Genomic DNA, 22,270 nt, shown 5'->3' with positions numbered 1-22,270 from the left:
AAGCTCTTAGAAGAAAATAGGGCAAAAGCTTCATAACATTGGATTTGGCAAGTTTTTAAAACACAAGTAACCAAAGAAAAAATACATAATTGGAGTTCATAAAATTTTAAAACTTCTGTGTACCAAAGCACACCACCAAGAAAGTGAAAAGCCAATCCAAAGAATGGGAGAAAAATTATATCAATCATATATCTAAGGGTCTAGTATCCAGAATTTATAAATCAACAATTAAAAAGACATCCCAATTAAAAAGTGGGAAAGGAATTTGAATAGACACTTCTCCAAAGAAGAGGTACAAATGGCCAATAAGCACATGAGAAGATGCTTAACATCACTAGTCATTAGAAAAATGTTAATCAATACCACAACGAGATACCACTTCCTACCCTCTAGAATGGCTAGAACCAAACAACTGGAAAAAAGCAAGTGATACAGAGAAATTGGAACACTGAAACATTGCTGGTGGGAATGTAAAATGGTGTAGCCACATTGGAAAATAGTTCAGCATTTCTTCAAAAAGTTAAACATAGAGTTACCATGTGATCCCACAATTCCATTCCTAGATATAAACCCAATAAATTAAAACATATATTCATACAAAAAACTATATGTAAATATTCATAATAGCCAAAAGGTGGAAATAACTCAAATATCCATCAACTGATGAATAAATAAAGAAAATGTGCTGCATCCATACAATGGAGTATTATTTAGCCCCAAAATGGAACACAGTACTAAAAGATGCTACATTATACACAGACTTTGAAAATATTATGCTAAGTGAAAAAGCCAGACACAAAAGGTGGTATATTATATGATTCCATTTATATGAAATGTCCAGAATGGGCAAATTCATAGAGACAGAAAGTAGATTAGTGATTGCCAGGGGCTGGGAGGAAGGAATGAATATGGAATGACTATTAATGGGTATGTCATCACACTTTCCTTTAAGGGTGATGATGACGTTATAGAATTAGCGGTGATGGATGCACAAGCTAAAGAACAGACTGAAAACCACTGAACTTTACACTTTAAAATGGTGACTGCCATGATATATGAATTTTATCTCAAAAATAAAACAAACAAAGAAGATGCCAATTATCCTCAAATGGATCTCTAGATCCAATACAATTCCAATCAAAATCCCAGCAGTCTTTTGTGTAGAAATTGACAAACTGATTCTAAAATTTATATGGAAAAGCAAAGGACTTAGAATAGGAAAAGAGATGACATGATACTATACATAGAAAATCCTAAAGACGCTACCAGAAAACTACTAGAGCTCATCAATGAATTTGGTAAAGTTGCAGGATACAATATTAACATACAGAAATCTGTTGCATTTCTACACGCTAACAATGAAAGATCAGAAAGAGAAATTAAGGAAACAATCCCATTTACCATCACATCAAAAAGAATAAAATACCTAGGAATAAACCTATGTAAGAAGGCATAAAAAGAATGAAATAATGCCATTTGCAGCAACAGGGATGGACCTAGAGATTATTATCCTAAGTGAAGTAGTCAGAGAAAGACAAATATCTTATGATATCTCTTATATGTGGAATGTAAAAAAAAATGACACAAATGAACTTATATACAAAACAGAAACAGACCCACAGACTTAAAAAACAAACATGGTTACCAAAGGGGAAAGGGGCAGGACAGATAAATTAGGAGTTTATCATACACACACTGCTATATACAAAATAGATAACCAACAAGGACCTACTGTATAGCACAGAGAACTATACTCAGTATTTTATAATAACATATAAAGGAAAAGAATCTGAAAAAAATAGATATATATGCATGTATAACTGAATTACTTTGTCATACACCTGAGACTAACACAACATTGTAAACCAACTATACTCCAGGTAAAAAAAAAAACAAAAAAAAACCCCAACAATTTTGAAAAAGAAAACTAACATTGGAGGACTCATCCTACTTGATTTCGAGGCTTACTGGAACATGCTGCAGTAACCTAAGTACTGCAGTATTGGTGAGAGAAGAGGGGTATAAAGCAATTAAACAGAACACAAAGTCCAGAAATAGATCCACCCATATATCGTCGACCAAAGAAGAAGAAAAGACAATCAACAGAGAAAACAACAGTCCTTAACAAACCATGCTAAAAGCCTATCCTTCTCAAACTCTTCCAAAATATAGCAGAGGGAGGAACACTTCCAAACTCATTCTATGAGGCCACCATCACCCTGATACCAAAACCAGACAAGGATGTCACAAAGAAAGAAAACTACAGGCCAATATCACTGATGAACATAGATGCAAAAATCCTCAACAAAATACTAGCAAACAGAATCCAACAGCACATTAAACGGATCATACACCATGATCAAGTGGGGTTTATTCCAGGAATGCAAGGACTCTTCAATATCCGCAAATCAATCAACGTGATACACCATATTAACAAACTGAAGGACAAAAACCATATGATCATCTCAATAGATGCAGAGAAAGCTTTTGACAAAATTCAACACCCATTTATGAAAAAACCCTGCAGAAAGTAGGCATAGAGGGAACTTTCCTCAATATAATAAAGGCCATATATGACAAACCCACAGCCAACATCGTCCTCAATGGTGAAAAACTGAAAGCATTTCCACTAAGATCAGGAACAAGACAAGGTTGCCCACTCTCACCACTCTTATTCAACATAGTTTTGGAAGTTTTAGCCACAGCAATCAGAGAAGAAAAGGAAATAAAAGGAATCCAAATCGGAAAAGAAGAAGTAAAGCTGTCACTCTTTGCAGATGACATGATACTATACGTAGAGAATCCTAAAGATGCTACCAGAAAACTACTAGAGCTAATCAATGAATTTGGTAAAGTAGCAGGATACAAACTTAATGCACAGAAATCTCTGGCATTCCTATACACTAAGGATGAAAAATCTGAAAGTGAAATCAAGAAAACACTCCCATTTACCACTGCAACACAAAGAATAAAATAGCTAGGAATAAACCTACCTAAGGAGACAGAAGACCTGTATGCAGAAAATACAAGACACTGATGAAAGAAATTAAAGATGCTACAAATAGATGGAGAGATATACCATGTTCTTGGATTGGAAGAATCAACATTGTGAAAATGACTCTACTATCCAAAGCAATCTACAGATTCAATGCAATCCCTATCGAACTACCACTGGCATTTTTCACAGAACTAGAACAAAAAATTTCACAATTTGTATGGAAACACAAAAGACCCCGAATAGCCAAAGCAATCTTGAGAACGAAAAACGGAGCTGGAGGAATCAGGCTTCCTGACTTCAGACTATACTACACAGCTACAGTAATCAAGACGGTATGGTACTGGCACAAAAACAGAAATATAGATCAATGGAACCGGATAGAAAGCCCAGAGATAAACCCACGCACATATGGTCACCTTATCTTTGATAAAGGAGGCAGGAATGTACAGTGGAGAAAGGACAGCCTCTTCAATAAGTGGTGCTGGGAAAACTGGACAGCTACATGTAAAAGTATGAGATTAGATCACTCCCTAACACCATACACAAAAATAAGCTCAAAATGGATTAAAGACCTAAATGTAAGGCCAGAAACTGTCAAACTCTTAGAGGAAAACATAGGCAGGACACTCTATGACATAAATCACAGCAAGGTCCTTTTTGACCCACCTCCTAGAGAAATGGAAATAAAAACAAAAATAAACAAATGGGACCTAATGAAACTTCAAAGCTTTTCCACAGCAAAGGAAACCATAAACAAGACCAAAAGACAACCCTCAGAATGGGAGAAAATATTTGCAAATGAAGCAACTGACAAAGGATTAATCTCCAAAATTTATAAGCAGCTCATGCAGCTTAATAACAAAAAACAAACAACCCAATCCAAAAATGGGCAGAAGATCTAAATAGACATTTCTCCAAAGAAGATATACAGACTGCCAACAAACACATGAAAGAATGCTCAACATCACTAATCATTAGAGAAATGCAAATCAAAACTACAATGAGGTATCACCTCACACCGGTCAGAATGGCCATCATCAAAAAATCTAGAAACAATAAATGCTGGAGAGGGTGTGGAGAAAAGGGAACACTCTTGCACTGTTGGTGGGAATGTAAATTGATACAGCCACTGTGGAGAACAGTATGGAGGTGCCTTAAAAAACTACAAATAGAACTACCATATGACCCAGCAATCCCACTACCGGGCATATACCCTGAGAAAACCATAATTCAAAAAGTGTCATGTACCAAAATGTTCATTGCAGCTCTATTTACAATAGCCCGGAGATGGAAACAACCTAAGTGCCCATCATCGGATGAATGGATAAAGAAGATGTGGCACATATATACAATGGAATACTACTCAGCCATAAAAAGAAACGAAATTGAGCTATTTGTAGTGAGGTGGATGGACCTAGAGTCTGTCATACAGAGTGAAGTAACTCAGAAAGAGAGAGACAAATACCGTATGCTAACACATATATATGGAATTTAAGAAAAAAAATGTCATGAAAAACCTAGGGGTGAAACAGGAATAAAGACACAGACTTACTAGAGAATGGACTTGAGGCTATGGGGAGGGGGAAGGGTAAACTGTGACAAAGCGAGAGAGAGGCATGGACATATATACACTACCAAACGTAAGGTAGTAGCTAGTGGGAAGCAGCCGCATAGCACAGGGACATCAGCTCAGTGCTTTGTGACCGCCTGGAGGGGTGGGATAGGGAGGGTGGGAGGGAGGGAGACAGAGATATGGGAACATATGTAAATGTATAACTGATTCACTTTGTTGTGAAGCTGAAACTAACATACCATTGTAAAGCAATTATACTCCAATAAAGATGTTAAAATGAAAAAAAATAATAAAATAAAAAAAAAGAAATGTACATCCACAGGGGATAAAAGAAACTATATCTTGCACCATATTAAAAAAAATAGCTCAAAATGGATCAGAGGGGAAAAATGTAAAACCCAATACTATACAATTTCCAGGAAAAAAATAGGAAGTAATTTTTGTGACCTTGAGGAAGGCATGGAATTTTTGGTTGGACATAGAGCACTAACCATAAGAGGAAAACACTGGACAAATTTTACTTTCTCAAGGTTAAACACTGCTGTTTTGAAAGACATTATTCAGAAAATAAACACTCAAACCACACTTTGGGAGAAAATATTTGGAAAAGATGTACCTCGTAACTGACTGGTATCTAGAGTATGCAACAAAGCCTCACAGCTCAATAATAATAACACAATTAGCACAAGAAGTTTAATAGGCAAAATATCTGAACAGACATTTCACCAAAGAAGACGCACAGATGGCAAATAAACACAGGAAAAGTGTTCAATATCATCCGTCATCAAAAAATGTGAATGGAAACTATGAGACACCACTATACACCCACTAGAAAGAATAAGATTTTAAAAACTGACGTCGAGAGCTAACATTTCAAGAGCAAATGCTTGTGGAAATGCCAAATAGTGCAGTAACTTAGGAAAACAACTCTGGCGTTTCTTACAAAGTTAAACACACACTTCTTATATGACCTAGAAAAGCCCACTCTTAGGTATTTACCTATTAAAAACAAGGACACACATCCACGTAGAGGCCTAAGTGAGAAAGTTTACAGCAGGTTTATTCATCATCTCTGAAACTGTAAATCTCCAAGTGTCCACCAGTCAGTGGATGGATAAAAAAATTGCAGTACATTCATTAAATGTGACAACAACAATATGGATGCATCTCAAAAGCATTATGGGTAAGCAGAAAAAAAAACAAACTCAAAAAGCTACATACCATGATTCCATTTATAGAATATTCTGAGGAAGTAAAATTGCAGATACAATAAACAGATCAGTGTTTGGGGCTTGAGGTGAAGGGAGAAGGTGCATGAGGGAATTTGGGGGTGGGGAAAATATTCTATATTATGATTGTGTTGATAGCTAACATCTGCATATGTTTGTCAAAACTCATAAAACTGTATCCCTAAAAAAAAGTGAATTTTATACTACATAAATTATATGTCAATAAACTTGATGTGAAAATAAAAAAATAAGATGACTCCCATTAAGGATAAACATAAAGAAATCTATACCTAGATACACCATGGCGAAACTATATAACACCAAAGACAGAGAAGATCTTAAAAGTAACCAGTTTCAAAAATTCCTTGAAATGAGTTATCATTTAGATTAAAAGGTAGCTTCTCCACAGCAACGGAAGCCAAAGACAGCAGAATATTATGGTTGCCAACTCCAAGAAAGTAACTTTCCACCCAGAAAGTTAAGAAATATCTTTCTTAAATATCTTTTAAGAATTAAAGTGAAAGATAATTTTAAAGTTATTTCAAGACATTTTTGTTTTATTTGCTTTCAGCTAAGAGTGGGAACTGTTACCAGCTGCTCTGTTACTGAATTTTCAGCCCCTACTAAAGCCTGAACTAGGTTCCACGGCAAGTTCCATCTATGCCTTTAGGGCACTGAGAGATATGCTCAACATAAAACTCATGAGGATTTTCAAGCTGTAACAAGAGAAAAAATGAAAATTAAAAAAATGCTACTGAAAACTTAAAATAATTTCTAGGAGTCATAAATAGAGACACTGGCAGATTTTGGTAGATTTGCAAGCCAAAATTAAACAACCATAGAGAAGGAAATAAGGCAGTGAAAAAATAATCACAAAAAAACACAAAAAACAAAAACCTCCCACTGGCAAGAATCCAACAAGTAAGTCAACACACTAGACTTCCAGAACAGAACTGAAAAGATTTGTTGGTTTTTCAACATTAATTTTTTACTGGATACTTGAACTATTCCTACGATACCCCTTTTCATTATGGCCCTATCATATATGTATTTAACAAGGTAAAGATATATCACTACTCTTGAACATGTAAACAAAGTTTTTTTCTAAAGAAGAGTATGTTGCATGCCAATTTTTCCCATTAGAACTGATTTTAATTTTTGAAAGCAATCTTAGGTAAAACAACTTCAGAATGACTTATTAAATAAAATATGTTCTGAACATTAAAAATAAAACAAAAAAGGAAAATAAAGAAGGTTTTCAGTTTAAAATTGTTTTCTACTAACACTGTCACCATGATGCACTTTAGAAGCAGCAGCATCTAAAGAACAAGAAGAAATGAAGAGCAAAGACAGTGGTGGGGCGTGAGCACATCTAAACGGACAGTGACGGTGTAATATAAAGAGGGTTGCATGGTGTTAAATATACAACAACAGAGAATGAAAATAACATGTGAGTCAGGAGAGGATAACCAAAGATAAAGTATTTTAAGATTCTTGTATCATTTGGGATATGGTTAAAGATACTGATTAACTTTAAACATTAATAAATCAAGTACACATGTAAGACAAAAACGAAAAGAAGAGAAACCAAAATTATACAGTGAAGGAGAAAACTGATGAGGAAAAAAATAATCTGTCAATCAAAAATGTGAAGAAAAGAGTAAAAATAAACATTAAAAAGTTGAACTAAACAGAAAGCCCAAATTAAGATTGTAGGAAGGAGTCCAAATCTATAAGTAATTAAAGTACATGAAAGTAAACTAAACTCTCCAATCTGTAAAAGACAAAGATGGTCAGAGAGGAAAAAAAATTCCACTGGATACCATCTTGAAAGATACAGCTAAAACATACAAAGAGACTGAAAGAATGAGGAAGAAAAATATATGCTGGGCAAATATATCAGAGAAAATTTACTTTAAGGCAAAGATGCAAGACCAGATATAGACCACATCACGTACAGAAAAAAGGGCTCAATTTATTAGTAAGATATTACAACAGTTCCAGACGTGCATGTACCCTCCAAAAAAGTGTCAACATTTTATACAAAGCAGAAATGAACAGAAATGTAAGAAAAAGACAAACTTACAATCACACTGGCAGATTTAAACACAGCTCTCACAGTGATTGATGTATCAGTTAGAGAAAAATGTTTAAAAGGATAGAAAAAATTTAAACAAGATTTCCAAGCTTCATCCAGTGGACATACATAGATCTTACACTCCAAGCCAGTGGGATATGCTCTGCTTTGAAGCACAGAACATTTCTGATGCTCGATCACACACGAGCCATCCTCCATGCACGTGAAAGACGATGAACACAGAGACCACCTTGCCAACAATGCAGTGAACCAAGAAATTAAAATATTGAAAAATATTGTATATATAAATAACAATGTATATTTTTAACATAATGTATGTATTTTAACAAAGTAATTCAAAATTTTATTGATTATACTCCATTTAAAGTTATAAGATAATGGCTGTATTTCCCTATGCTGTACAATATATCCTTGTTGCTTATCTATTTTTTTTTAACTTTTTATTTTATATTGGAGTACAGTTGACTAACCATGTTGTGTTAGTTTCAGGTGTACAGCAAGGTGATTCAGTTATACATATACATGTACCTATTCTTTTTCAAATTCTTTTCCCATTTAGGTTGTTACATAATATTGAGCAGAGTCCCCTGTGCTATACAGTAGGTCCTTGTTGGTTATCCATTTTAAATACAGCAGTGTGTACATGTCAATCCCAAACTCCATAACTATCCCTCCCCCACGCCCCTCCCCCCTGGTAACCATAAATTCCTTTCTGTTTTGTAAATAGGTTCATTTGTGTCATTTAATGTTATTAACATATTTTTAAAACTCCATGTGTTTGGAATTGAGAAACACTTGTTAATAACTCATAAGTCCAAAAAGAAGTCATAGTAGAAACATAACAAAATTAAGGATTATAAAAGTACTATGTATCTTAATTTGTGCACTGCAACAAGCTGTACTTAGAAAGAAATGTTTAATTTTAAATGCTTATCTATATGAAAAGAATGCTGAATATCAATGAGCAAAAATCGAATATAAATTAGGAAAAGAACAGCAAAATGAACCCCAAAAAGCAAAAGGAAGGAAATAAGAACAGAAGTTAATAAAATAAGAAAATAAATAGCCTGTAGAAAAAAATAATGAAAATTTTTTAAAAAACAAAAAAATGAAACTACACAAGTACTAAGATAAAATATGAGTGATTTTCTCTTTAATTTGAGTGTAGGAAAAGGCTATCCAGCTATGACTAAAAACCCCAGATACAATAAAAGATAGATAAATTGAACTTTATAAAAAATAAAAATATTTGGCACGGCAAAATTGCCATGAGAAAATATTTATGACAGATAAATGGAAAAAAATATCTGCAATATATATCGCCATATTCTTCACAATGCCAATGTCAGAAAATTGACAGGAAGGCTGCGAAAATGTTCCAGATTAAAGGAGACTAAAGACCCCAGACAACCAAGTACAAGTGGATCCAAGACCAGACCCTGGACTGGATCTGGACTGGATCTGGACTGGAAGGAAGCCGCACTGCCAGAAGGCACTGAACCCACAGAAGATACTGGAGCACGGTCTGAGGGTCAAAGCCTGGTACCTGACTGCGTAAGAGAACATCCCACTCTTGGCAAACAGAAGCCCCTGTGCTCTAAACCCAAAGGCCACTGCCAGACTCCTTGGAGACCAGCATCTCAGCAGCATTCCAGGCTCTCTCTGTCTCCTTAATCTTCAAAATTTGTTTCTTTACTAACTCCCTTTCAGGTTTTAAACATATTCAAATAGCTTCTGTTAAGAAACAAGCAGACAACTCTCCCCTAGACCCATGTTCTCAGAGTCAGACATTTAAACAGCCACCCACACGCTCCCTCTCCAGTGACCCTGGCATCCTCTGGCAGCACTGAGCTGAGTTTCCCTCTCAGGCACGCCAAATCCAATGGACATCTTCAGTCCTCACCTTACCATACTTTCTTCCCTCTCAACCTGGAGAAAAGAAATACGTTTTGCCATTCTCTGACATAAATCCTACTAATGTTTTCTTAGGTCAGTCTCCCAAGGCAATAGAAATAAAAACAAAAATAAACAAATAGGACCTAATCAAGCTTTTGCACAGCAAAGGGAAAACACAATCTACAGACTGAGAGAAAATATTTGCAAATGATGCAAGACAAGGGCTTAAATTTCAAATATACAAACAGCTCATACAACTCAACAACAAAAAAACAAACAACCCAATCAAAAAATGGGCAGAAGACCTAGAGAGACAATTCTCCAAAGAAGAAATACAAATGGCCAATAGGCACATGAAAAGATGCTCAACATCTCTAATTATAGGGGTAATATAAATCAAAACTACAATGAGGTACCACCTCACACCAGTCAAAATGGCTATCATTAAATACTCTACAAATAACAAACGCTGGAGAGGATGCTGAGAAAACCGAACCCTCCTACCCTGTTGGTGGAAATGTAAGTTGGTACAGCCACTCTGGAAAACAGTATGGAGATTCCTCAGAAAACAAAAAATAGAATTACCATATGATCCAGCAATCCCACTCCTGGGCATATATCCAGACAAAACTCTAATTCAAAAAGATACATATACCCCAATGTTCACAGCAGCATTATTTACAATAGCCAAGACACGGAAACAACCTAAATGTCCATCGACAGATGAATGGATAAAGAAGATGTGATACATATATACAATGGAACACTACTCAGCCATAAAAAAGAACGAACTAATGCCATTTGCAGCAACATGGATGCAACTAGAGATTATTATACTGAGTGAAGTAAGTCAGAAAGAGAAAGACGAATACCATATGCTATCACTTATATGTGGAATCTGAAATATGACACAAATGAACCTATCTATGAAACAGAAACAGATTCACAGACGTAGAGAACAGACTTGTGGCTGCCAAGGGGGAAGGGACTGGGGGAGGGATGGAGTGGGAAGTTGGGGTTAGCAGATGTAAGCTATTATATATGGAATGAATAAAAAACAAGGTCCTACTGTATGGCACAGAGAACTGTATTCAATATCCTATGATAAACTGTAATGGAAAAGAATATTTAAAAAATAATGTATATATATGTAAAACTGAGTCACTTTGCTATACAGCAGAAATTAACACAACATTGTAAATCAACTATACTTCAATTAAAAAAAAAAACTTCAACTTCACTGATAGAGAAAAAAACAAAAAGAAAAACCGTTTGTACCAGCGCACAGTGTTACCTTGGGCTATAACAGGCACTCTCCAAGACTGCTTGTGGAAACGGAAAATGGCCCAATTTCCTGGAAGATAACCTGGCCATGAGACTTGAAGTCTGAACTTCATACCATTTAATAGTGGTGAAGTGAAGGGGTTACGAGAAGGTCTGGAAGGGGAGCTCTGGACTTGACTCTGCTCTGGTGCTGACTTCAGTTTCTTTGCTGACAGAACAGGCTAATCAGAGGCCTTGGAGAATTGTGGGGACCCAGGGAGGAACTTCTGCCTGGAACACAGCAAATACTATGACCATCTTCTCATACGGTCCTACATTTACCCCTGGAAAGACCCTGACGCTCCCTGCCCTCTCTGTAGAAGCTTAAATGGCCTGAACCTCCTGCTCTGGGACTGGGCAGGACAGGTAAGGAGACCCAGTCTCACAGATGGAGAAGCAGCACAGACGGGGACAATGACCTAGCCAAGGTGCCAAGGTCACAGGGTGATCTGGGAGAAGGGCTGGAAGCAGAACCAGTCTCCAGACCCCCAGGCTGACTCCACTGGCCCAGGAGGGATCCTACTGGAAGGTTCTCTTCCCATGATTTTCACCCACACTCTGCCGAATTAATACAGGGGACAATGAGAACAGCTCACTGCTGTGCGCCCAGGGACAGCTGCGCTCCAGCTGCTCCAGCCCGCTGGGTGTGGCCTGAGGCCTCAGCTCCACACAGAAGGAGCACGTGCGCTCAGAAAGGCGTGCTAGGATGCAGAGCTGGGAGACAGGTGGGTAAAATCAAGCACAGGGACTCGGTTACAGGGGCTGACAGCCTTGTGCCCTGAAAGAGTGAAACAGCCAGAGCTCTCGGAAAAGGTGAAGGCCCACACTGAAAACCTCTTTCCAGCTCAGTGTTACTGGAGCGTACCAATGGTTACTCCTCACATCAAAGAGAAGACAGCCTCCCTGATGCCAAAGCGCTAAACCCAATGGTATAACCCATAAGTGCCACTTGAGTTCCGGAGAAAGAGCATGGAGGCCTGAATGAGCAGAGCTGGTGTGTTTAACTGGAGAAGTAGAAGCATCCTTGGCCCTGTGGCCGTGCCAGACACTCCCCGGTAAAGAAAACACCAGGCTGCCCTAACCAGGGCTGAAGGTGGGGCACAGCCCTCCACCCCGGGGCGCACCTAACCCCTCTCGCCAGAGCAAGGGTTAAGCCGCCAGCTGCTTACTGAACGCGGCACGTTTGTAAATAAAGCACACAGAGAGGCTGGCTCCTGCTTGTCTGAAGCATACCCGGCGGCCACCCGTCCTCCAGCCCCGCACGCCTCCCCGGCCCCAGGGGCCAGCCACACAGCTTCAGCTCCACCACTGCTTCTGCGCAGGGCCGCCAGACAGCCTGGCCACACGCAGGCAGTGGAGGGAGGAAGGAATGAGTCATCCCATGAAAACCTATCAGCCCTTCACGCCAGGCTGCTCTGGGGCAACAGCACTCGCCAGCGTCTCTAAGAGCAGAAAAAAGAGCCCAGACTGAACATGCTCGACGGAAAAAGAAAGAAAAGCCAAGAGAAGGAAGGGAGGGAGGAGGGAGGGAACGGGTGCCTTAAGACCTCGGTGGGCCCAGTAGGGCAGCTCCCCAGGGCAGGTGCCGGGTCTGTGAGACACCTGGCGGAAGGAAGAGCGAGTCAGAACCTTGGAAGGGAGGCGGGGGAGCCGCAGAGCAGCCCCGCGCCGGCTGCAGCCCCCGCACTTCTCCTTCGCTCCTCGAGCTCCTCCAGAGGATGGGGAAACGCCTTGCCTCTCGGAGCACGAGCTCTGCGTCTCCACGATTCCAACAGTGGCTGGTGCCCACTGCCGCCCCGTCCTGCAGGCCCTGCTATCTTGGCGTGGCGGGGGGCGTGGCGGGGGGCGGGGGCAGGAGGATGCACCACAGATGCCAGAACCGCTGCCAGCGAGACCCCGGGACAGGGCCCTGGCAGAGCTCCTGGGGGTGGGAAGCGGCCAGGTGGGGCTCCCTCCCTCCCGACATCCCGCCCTCACAGCCGGTGGGCTCCTCTGCGGTCCTCTCCTCACATTTCACACGCCTCATCCCTGCCTGTGCAGACGGCTGGCCATTCTCCTAGACCCCTCTCCCTCCTCCGTGCCAGCAGAGCTGTGGCTGCACGGGGCTGGCCCAGCCTCCAGGGGTGTGGGACCACCGCGGCACACGGCTAGCGCACACCTGGTCCGCAGACCGCTGCCGGCATACAGCTGTCCTGCGTTAACACTGCCGCAGTCCACTTGGTGCCACATAACACTGTTAGCATACAGCGGCCCTGTGGACTGTGATGCAGCTGGTATGACTCGGGCTTCTAATCCTGAAAAGGCAGCTGCTTGCCCTCCATCACGACCCTTCTGTTTCCCACCGGCTGAGTAGTTGCAGCTAGAGGTCAAGACAACAGAGCAAGGGAGGACCACAGAGTGACAGGCCACCCAGAGCGTGGGGTGGGCGTGGCCTCTGGGCAGGGGGTCTCGTGGAGCCCAACCCATCCACCCCAGGCCTGTTACAGCCAAGGGAACTGGCCTTGACCACATTGAAGCCACCGTGTTTGGGGCGCGCTGTGTGCCAGCAGAGTCCTGTCCCCCATGGGCTCAGCAGCTGCTCTCGGTACTCACGGCTCCACAGTAGCTGCCCTCAGGTCGGAGCCAGGCTCCCTAAGGCCCCAGGGCATTTCTCCCTTGGGTCGGACACAGAAACGTACAGAGCCTATCACCCTGGTCCAAACCGTAATGCTCACACTAACCTTTACAATAACTAGTGCTCACACGAACCCAATCCTAGTACTAACCTGAACTCCAGCCCTAACCCTATTATTAACCCTCATTCTAGCCCAAATAAAATACTGAAAAGGTATTACAATTGGAAGAGATTAAAAAGTATCAATAAGACCTAACAGGATTTATTCCAAGAATCAACACTTGGAATTTCATCACTGGAATTCTCTACACTAAGAGATAAAAGGAGGAAATCCTGTGACTATCTTAATAACAATAATGAGCATTTAGTAAAATGCAACTATTATTTTTGATTTCAAAAAACAACTTAATAGAAGAGCAGCAGAAGGAAACTTGTGTAACTTGATGAACACGATGTACCAGACAGCCAGCCACGGCAAGCACTGTGAAGTTCACGGTGAAAACATTTGGGTCAAGTCAGGAATAAGTCAAAATTCAACTGACAAACCTATTGCAGTTAAAGCATGGCCGCATGCAATACATAAAAATTGATATCTTGCCTATACATTATTAAATATTAGAGAAATGTAATAGGAAAAATTCCAATTACAATAAATAGATACTATAAATAAGTTAGAAAAGAGCTCAAAAGAGAAAACCTACAGCAAGAAAGCTATAAAATGTAACTGAAGGCTAATAACGGAATAAATGAAGAAATAGAATATCTTCCTCTTTTAAAAACTGAATATTGCGAAAATATCAGCTGTTTGCCATTTAAATCATAGGCTGATGCATCTGAAGTGAAATCCCAGTCTGATCAGCTTTCTAACTTGAAAATCATCCTAAAGTTCATCTAGAAATTGAGTACCAAGAATAGCCCAAATAAATATACCATCAAACTAAAATAATTAAGGCAGTGCACCAGCACAAGAGCAAACAGATCAGTTCCAGAATTCGGAAATAGACACTAGTATATACAACGTTATCATATAAGATGCACACATAGGACAAAAGTAGCAGCACAAATCACTGGGAAAATGAAGTAACTTTTAATAAATAGTGTTTTCAATATCTGTAAGCAAAAATAACATATATTCACCCAATAACATATATCAAATTAAATCCCAAGTGGATTACACATGTCGATGCAAAAAGTAAAAGCAGGAAAGAAAACAGAAGTGACTACCCACATTTCAGGAGGGGAAAGCATTTTCCAAATGTACATGTGCCATAGAAGATGACGTCACAGAGGAAGATACTGATGCAGTGGCTCCAGACGCCAACGCCACATTAAAAGGTGAACGACTCTTTGGGGAAAATAAGAGCCGCAAACATAAAAGCTGAATGTCTTCAGTGAAACGCGAGGAAGGACACACCAGCTCTAGTTGAAAAGCTCAACCCGCTTGTACTTCTTTTCGGCTTTTAGAGACACATAAAGCCCCAGGTTTTCAGGGGCCAGGAGCCCAGGCACTCAAGCTGCCATAATCTACCGTCTCGAGAGCGACTGGGCGATCGCACATTACGCCTCTTTTAAAATGTCCCTCTCCTCTGACCCGGGATTGCACGTGGGCAAATACCGCAATACTGCCTCGGGAAGGAGGAGACTGACGTATTATGCACAAGGAAACTCACCTCACGACTACCGGTACTAGTGCCAGATCTGAAAACAATCCAAATATTGAACAGAAGTGGAGTGATTGAACAAAATAACACCTACATCCATATAGTGGAAACTATGCAACCTTTTAAAAATAATGTTTTCAAATGGTAACGTGGAACATTTTGCCGTATACCATTCTGTTTAAAAGCAGAGCACAGAAGTATGCATGCAGCTTAACCCCAGAGGCAGAACCTGGAGTGAAACAGACCAAAATGTCCGCAGCAGTGCCTTGGACCCCGTAGTCCCCAAGCACCGACCATCAGCGGGGTCCTCTCTGAGCACCGAGAATGTGCTGTGCGTCAAGGCAGGCTCACGCGTGGTGGGGAGCGGGGGAAGGAGGAGGAGGTGACGCACAACAAACATGCAAAACCAGGAGAGCACAGGGTCCTGGAGCCTTTGAAAGAACACACCAGAAGGGGCGGCCCTGCTGGCCTCAAGCTGCAGCGCTCAGCTCCCCAAGGAGAAAGATCTACCGGATTCGGCAAGGCAGGGGCCACACGGTCTGGCCAAGTGGTGAAGACACAGCCCCGCTGGGAGGGCCAGATGGCCATGCAGGGGAGCTCGGCCCGGCAGAAGCAGACAGCGGAGGGTCTGGGGGACTGCTTTCAAATTCTGGGGTGTGAAACAGCATTTGCAATATAACCTTTTACTTTTTATTTTTAACACAATTATAAACGTACATAGTTTTAACAGTCAGAGTCCCACAGAGCTGATGGGGAGCCGCGCCGCCGGCCCTCTGCCCCCCTCTGCCCCGCAGGCGTCTTGCTCCTTTTCCCTCTTTTGCTATTTCTCTCCTCGGTTCCAATGACCGGCTTTGTACGGCTCTTCTTGACTCCAGGATCTTGTGTGTCACCCACTAGCTTCCTCCTAGAGCCTGAGGATGAACCTCCACCCCACCCACACCCTCCCCCCATCCCTCCAAGTGCTACACCTCCGCCCACCGGCTGTCAGCAGGGACCACAGGCAGCGTGGACCTGCTCTTCACACCTCACGCTGCATCTCCCTCTTGTACATGTGTTTCCTGGAGTGAGTGAGAGGCTTGCTTGTTTGCATAATTTTCTATGTACTTAGTGTTACTTTACCTCCAAACTCTCAGCCAGGGACCCACCGGCCTCTGACCCCTCAAGCACAGCAGGAGGCAGCCCATGATCTACTCCTGGAGCCTCATCCCCCTGCCCCACCACCCGAGTGGCAGCACCTGAGCCCGTCAGCCTGCCTGCTCCACCAAGCCGCGCCCAAAGGCCCACGCCAGGCTGCCAGTGCTCTGGGGGCCGGCTGGGTAGGGGCTGGGGCCACAGGGCTCCAGATCCACTTGAGCGCGGCCCCACCTCCTGTTTAGGACAGTCCCCTCTGCTGTGCCCGGGGCCTCCGCTCCACCCTCCAGCCTGCAGCCAGGGTGGGGAAGCGGTTTGTCCAGGTGTGGGAGCGGGGGCTGAGAGTCTGACTGCTTTTTAATCAGGCTTTCCACAATTTTCCTATTTCCGCTTTTCTCCTTGAATTACGAGGCGCGGTCATCAGCAGAGGCTGAAACCTGATTACATTAGAAATCTGAGGAAGAAAGATCAGATGCACAAGAAGGGCCTCAGATAAAAGCACACCTTACTAGGGGTTGAGGCGAGGCTGGGTTGGGGCGGGCTTGGGGTCCCCCAGGCCCTTGGCCAGTCTTCAGGGCTGCATGGTCTTCTGGGCAACACCACACTGCTGTTGCATGGAGGGGACAGTGGAGGGACAGGAAGGACCAGGGGTGTTTGTGAGAAGGTGATTACAGGGCTGCCCCGTGAACCGCAGGCTGCAGGTGGAGGGTCACCAAGAAGGACGCGGGTAGTGTGGGGGGAAGGAGGCCCTGATGGAGGAGTCCCGGTCGGGGGGCTCTGTCTGCCCTCACTATAGGTGAGTTTTAAAGTTCTTTTTCATATTTTCCAATTGTGTAGTGAAAGTCGTTATCCTAATGCAGGGCCGGGGGTGGGAAGCCTAGAAAGCCAATAATCTTTCTCAGTATTACAAAGAATAAAAGACTTCAAAGTAAATAAAAATTTCAACAAGGTTTTCATTATCACTATTTGCTGATTCCCTGATCTTAGTGTGGCCGAAGGCCTAGCCCCGAGATGGGCGGGGGCGTGGGGCGGGCTGTGGGAGCCCAGGTCCCCGCTAAACAAACCGGGGTCAGGGTCCCAGCCGGATGTGAGCACAGGCACACAGGGCGGCGGGGAAAGGCCTATCTGCAGCTGCTCCACGGAAGACTGCCCTTTGCCCGACTCTAAGGAAGTGTGGAAAGTTCTCGGAAGATGTGCAAATGGGAAAACAAGTTCTTCCGGAGCCACCACGTCCTCTGGGGAACATCCACTGCAGATGAGTTCCCTTCTGGCTCATCACCCCCTACTCCCACCCAGGAATCCCACAGGAAGACTCTGCAGGGTTCAATCGAGATCGAGATTGCCAATGGAAGCGGACTGATCTCTGTTCCAACCAGCTCAGTGCCCCTAACAGCTCCCTCCCCGCTCACAGAAGAGGCCACAGGTGCCCTATAAAAAGCCTGCTGCCTTTCCTTAACCAAGCCTCAGGGGGTTTGCAGTCCTGTAGAATCACAGTCCTGCCAGCTCGCACTGCCCGGCTATCTCTGCCTCTGCCTGGGTGCCGGGGCCTCCTCTAGCGCCCACACTAGGCCCTTGGGGCCATGCACACGCACAGGGGGAGCAGCCTGGGCCAGCCCGCCCCACCCAAGCATGCTGGCTGTTTCCAGAACTGCAGGCCGGTCAGACTGCCCGGCCTGCCAGGGGGAGGGATGTGGGCGACACCAAAGTCTAGGGGAGAGAGGCCCAGCACTCACAGGGTGTTGTTTATATGCCTGAGTTCCAGAGGCCCTTCCCTCGGGATTTCTGTGAAAATTAGATCCAGATTTGCACAATTACAAAGTTGGTCCCAAGCCAGTTGGGATTTGGATGTCCTCTAAGAAGCAGGTATTATAACAGCTTTAGTTTGCAAAAACAATCCAACACGGAGAAAGAAGACTACCCGCTCGCCGCTCCCACACTCAGCAGCGTTGCCCGCAGTGAGCAAGGGCCCCCGTGTATCCCCGCTGCCCTCATCTCTGGGCCCCGCCCCTACGCTCGCTGGCTCCCCTGGGCCTGGAGCCCTTCACCTGCCACCACTCACAGGGGCCACCCCGGTGCCTCCAAGGCTCTGCTCAGATGCCCCTTCCCAGGGGCCGCCCTGACCCCCATCCACTGCCCGTGCAGCCCTGACCCCGACCCTTCTCTGTTCCTCCCTGGCAAGCTCACCACCCGGCACACTACGTGATGCATCTGCTTATTACTTTTATGTTGTGTGACCCCCACAGATGTAATACAGGAAGCTGGGATTCCAGAAGCGTGGCTGGCCCTATCAATATGTACTGAATGAATGAAAGCGCAATTAAGGTCTTTGCTCAAGCAATTTGTTACCTAAGAACTTTCCCCTTCAACTATCGGGCGTCCAGTTACCCACCCGCCCTAAGTCTCCGTGTGCACATGCTCCCTGACTCCTCGCCACCGTCTCTCGTGTCTCCTGAGGGGACTGCTGGCGACAAGACCGGAAGGTCACTGTGGTGCTCATAGCGAGCGCTCTCCGATCAGGATGGGCTGAGCCCAGGACCCCGCGGTGGCCTCTCGGGGCTGCAGTCAAGGCCACCAGGAAGAGAAGGGCAGACACCGAGTCTGGAGCCCACATCCCGTCATCAAGGCACCTCCCACTTATCCTGCCATCGCAATGTGGACGCGGGCCCGTGAGGTCAGAGGCCTTGGCTCAGACCCCCGTCTCACCACCCACAAGCACAGAGACGTCGTCTCCCCGAGCCTTGAGAAGTGGGCAGAACAAAAGCACCTGCCCTGCAGGGCGCGGTGAGGGGCTCGTGTGAGCACAGCCGGCACTGCATGACATCAGCCGCCAGCCTGAACACACCAGCCTTCTGGGCAAGACCACTGAACACTTCTAGAAAATAACAGTTATAAGCTGTAGAAAAACAAAGGCATCTTAAGGATAAATTTAAAAGGAATCCTTTCAAGGTAGTTTTGCAAAACTGGAGTCACGGCCACAAAGAGGTGTCCGTGGGGCCTGGACACGATGCCATCACGGCCACAGCACACACTTGTCACTGCTGTAACATGGGACAAAGGCACCGTCCACTCAGCCCATGCTAACAACTGGCTCCCAGGCCCCTGCTGGACAGTTTAGTCAGGTTGACTCTGAAGAAGAAAGGTTAGAACAAAAGGAGGAAACTCCCTCTTTTTAAATATTGGTTCTACAGAAGCCAGAAGGGATAACGTGCACATCACGGACACTGCTGCTGCACCTGACCTGTAACACATGCCTCATGTGACATGAAACCAGGCCATAAGGAGAGTCAGCAAGACACATGGCTTCATACGCAAGCAAGACCTTACAACTCAACTGACGTGGAAAGAATCCCTTAATTTAAAGACATACCTCTCCAACGGCATCATAAGAAGACTACTTACATGGAACCATGGGAAGAGCTTCTCTGTCTGTAGGCAGCCCTGTAAACAGGTTAAAAAAGTTATTATAACTGGAAATCATAGGTAGAAAATAACCCAAGGAATGGTCTATCATCTTAGATATCAAGTCTTATCAAACTAAATAAATTTTTAAAAGAATGTAGTCATAAATCAGTTATTTGGAAGGAGAAAGGCAGTCTCCAAGAGAAAAAATTCCATGAAAGGTGGTTAGATTCTAAACTGCGTCTGGAACTTAAAAGATACCAATTAACGCTCAGAGCCCAGGCTCCCCTGAACCCTGGCCCACGGTCCTAAACCTGATGGAAGTCTAGGGCAGCGTTGACCCCCAGACCCCTTTAAGTCTGTAGGAAGCAGTAAGGAGAAGCCCACGATGAGGTGTAGGTAGGACCCCCCACCCAGATGTCCACCCACATGGTCTCAGTTCCAAGTCTGAAGAGTGCTCTGCCCAGACAGCAGGACCTCCGAGCCCGGCCTGTGCAGACTCTACGGGCAGGTAAATAGCTCTGCCCGAGCCTCCTCCAGGCAGCCCAGAGGCGTCTGTCCAGTGAGGACTGAAGACCAGGCGAACGTTAGACACATCCACTTCCAGCCATGACAGAAGAGGAGGAACTCTCCAGCCTCAAACAATGAAGAACCAGCCAAAAGACATGAGACAAGGGTGTTCAGACATGGGACAACAGGGAGCACAGGACAATGACTCCGAGGGAGGAAACGCATGTGATGCATCCTGGTTGCCCGGCCTACAGCTCTGGGAGGGTTATGAGGCCACAGTGCAGGAAGGGGGAACCTAGGCAAACCTGGGGGAGTCCTGAGATGAGGAAACAGCTGAGGTTCAAGGAGGCAATAGCAGCGAGAATCAGCAGGGCAGAGGACCAGAAAGGAGAGAGCTGAGAAACGCTCCAGAGACGGGTAGGGGTTCGCTTGGGTCGTTGCCAGGACACTGACCAGCGCGTGTGCCTGAGGCCAGGGAAGGCGCAGCAGCGAGAAGCAGGACAAAGGATCGCTGTGACTGCCGCAGCTCCAGGAACGGACCACACTCCCAACAGCCAGACTAGGGAACCTGTGACACGGGGGGCCACTGGGCTTGGCACTTGGAAGAGCACAGCCCCGGTGGCAGGGGCACATGAGCACCAGACTAACCTAGGTACAGCCTAACAATGCTCAACAAGCCACTGAAGGGTCTAAACTGTCCAAGTAACAAATACATTTGAAGAGGAAAGTTTAAAATATTTAAAAGGATACAGAGCCCCACAATATACAATCATGATGTCTTTCATTCATTTAAAAAATACCATGGATGCAAAGAAGCATGAGAATATATCTCATAATGAGGATAGTTGATCAGTAAGAAAAAGAACCAGAAAATTACCCAAGGAAATAATTAGCACATAAGGTCCTTAAAACAGCCATTATAAACACATTGTATATGTTCCAGAAGATAGAGGAAAGCATAACATGTAGGAGAGACATGAAAAGCATTTTTAAAAAGACCCAAATCAAACACCTAGAGATGCAAAATATATCTGAAATGAAAAATACACTAGATGGCATTAACATCACATCGCACTAGAAAAGGAAAGATTAGGCAATATGCAGGCAAAACAACCCATGCAGACAGAAACGATCTCAAATGAGACACAGGGAAAGACTCCCTCTTCCCTAAAAACACAGAAATATCTGTGTAATTGAAAACTCAGGGGGGAAGAGCAGGATGGGACAAAAATGTATTTAAAGAAATAATGACAAAAAATTTCAAAAATTGATGAAAATTATGAACCCATAAAGCCAAGAAGGTCAACAATCCCCAAGCAAAAGAAAACATGAAGAAAATCAAATCAAGTTACATCGTAATCAACTTACCCAAAGAGGAAATCTTAGAAGCAGCCAGAGAAAAAAGAACATTACGTACAGAGGGACAAACACAGACGTGGCGGATAAGGACTTCCCAGAAACAATGCAAGCCAGAAGTCAATGGGATGACATCTCTAAAGTAATGAAGGAAAAACTGTCAACCTGAAATACCATGAACAGTGAAAACAACTTTCAAATACAAAGACAAAATGTAGACTTTCTCTAATAAACAAAAGCTAAAATAATTCACCACCGACCCTTCTGAACTACAAGTAATATTAAAGTAAGTCCATCATACAAAAGAAAAATGATATCAGAAGGAAATCTAGATCTATAAAAAGAAATGAAAAGCACTGGAAACAAAATTCATGAATAAATATGAGCCTTTCTTCTTAATTTGTAAGATTGTTTTAAAAGATAATGGACTATTTAAAGCAAAAATAATGACGATGTATTGTGGGGTTTATAGCAGTGTAGAA

At 43.5% G+C, this 22,270-nt stretch overlaps 1 protein-coding gene across 18 annotated transcripts in view; it reads right to left on the bottom strand.

The window, feature by feature from the left end:
- Positions 1-22,270, bottom strand: part of PCBP3 (poly(rC) binding protein 3) — a 212,307-nt gene that overhangs the window by 109,881 nt on the left and 80,156 nt on the right. For 16 of the 18 annotated variants that reach the window (XM_067739697.1, XM_067739705.1, XM_067739706.1 and 13 more), the window contains one exon: positions 19,923-19,961. The exons of the other annotated variants lie outside the window; for them this stretch is intronic. The gene's annotated coding sequence lies outside the window, so the exon portion shown is untranslated. The remainder of the gene's footprint in view (positions 1-19,922; positions 19,962-22,270) is intronic. 18 annotated transcript variants of the gene reach the window in all.

The sequence above is a fragment of the Pseudorca crassidens genome, chromosome 5 (assembly GCF_039906515.1).
Source record: "Pseudorca crassidens isolate mPseCra1 chromosome 5, mPseCra1.hap1, whole genome shotgun sequence".
Classification (NCBI taxonomy): Eukaryota; Metazoa; Chordata; class Mammalia; order Artiodactyla; family Delphinidae; genus Pseudorca; species Pseudorca crassidens.
This window is presented reverse-complemented; position numbering and strand designations above follow the sequence as displayed.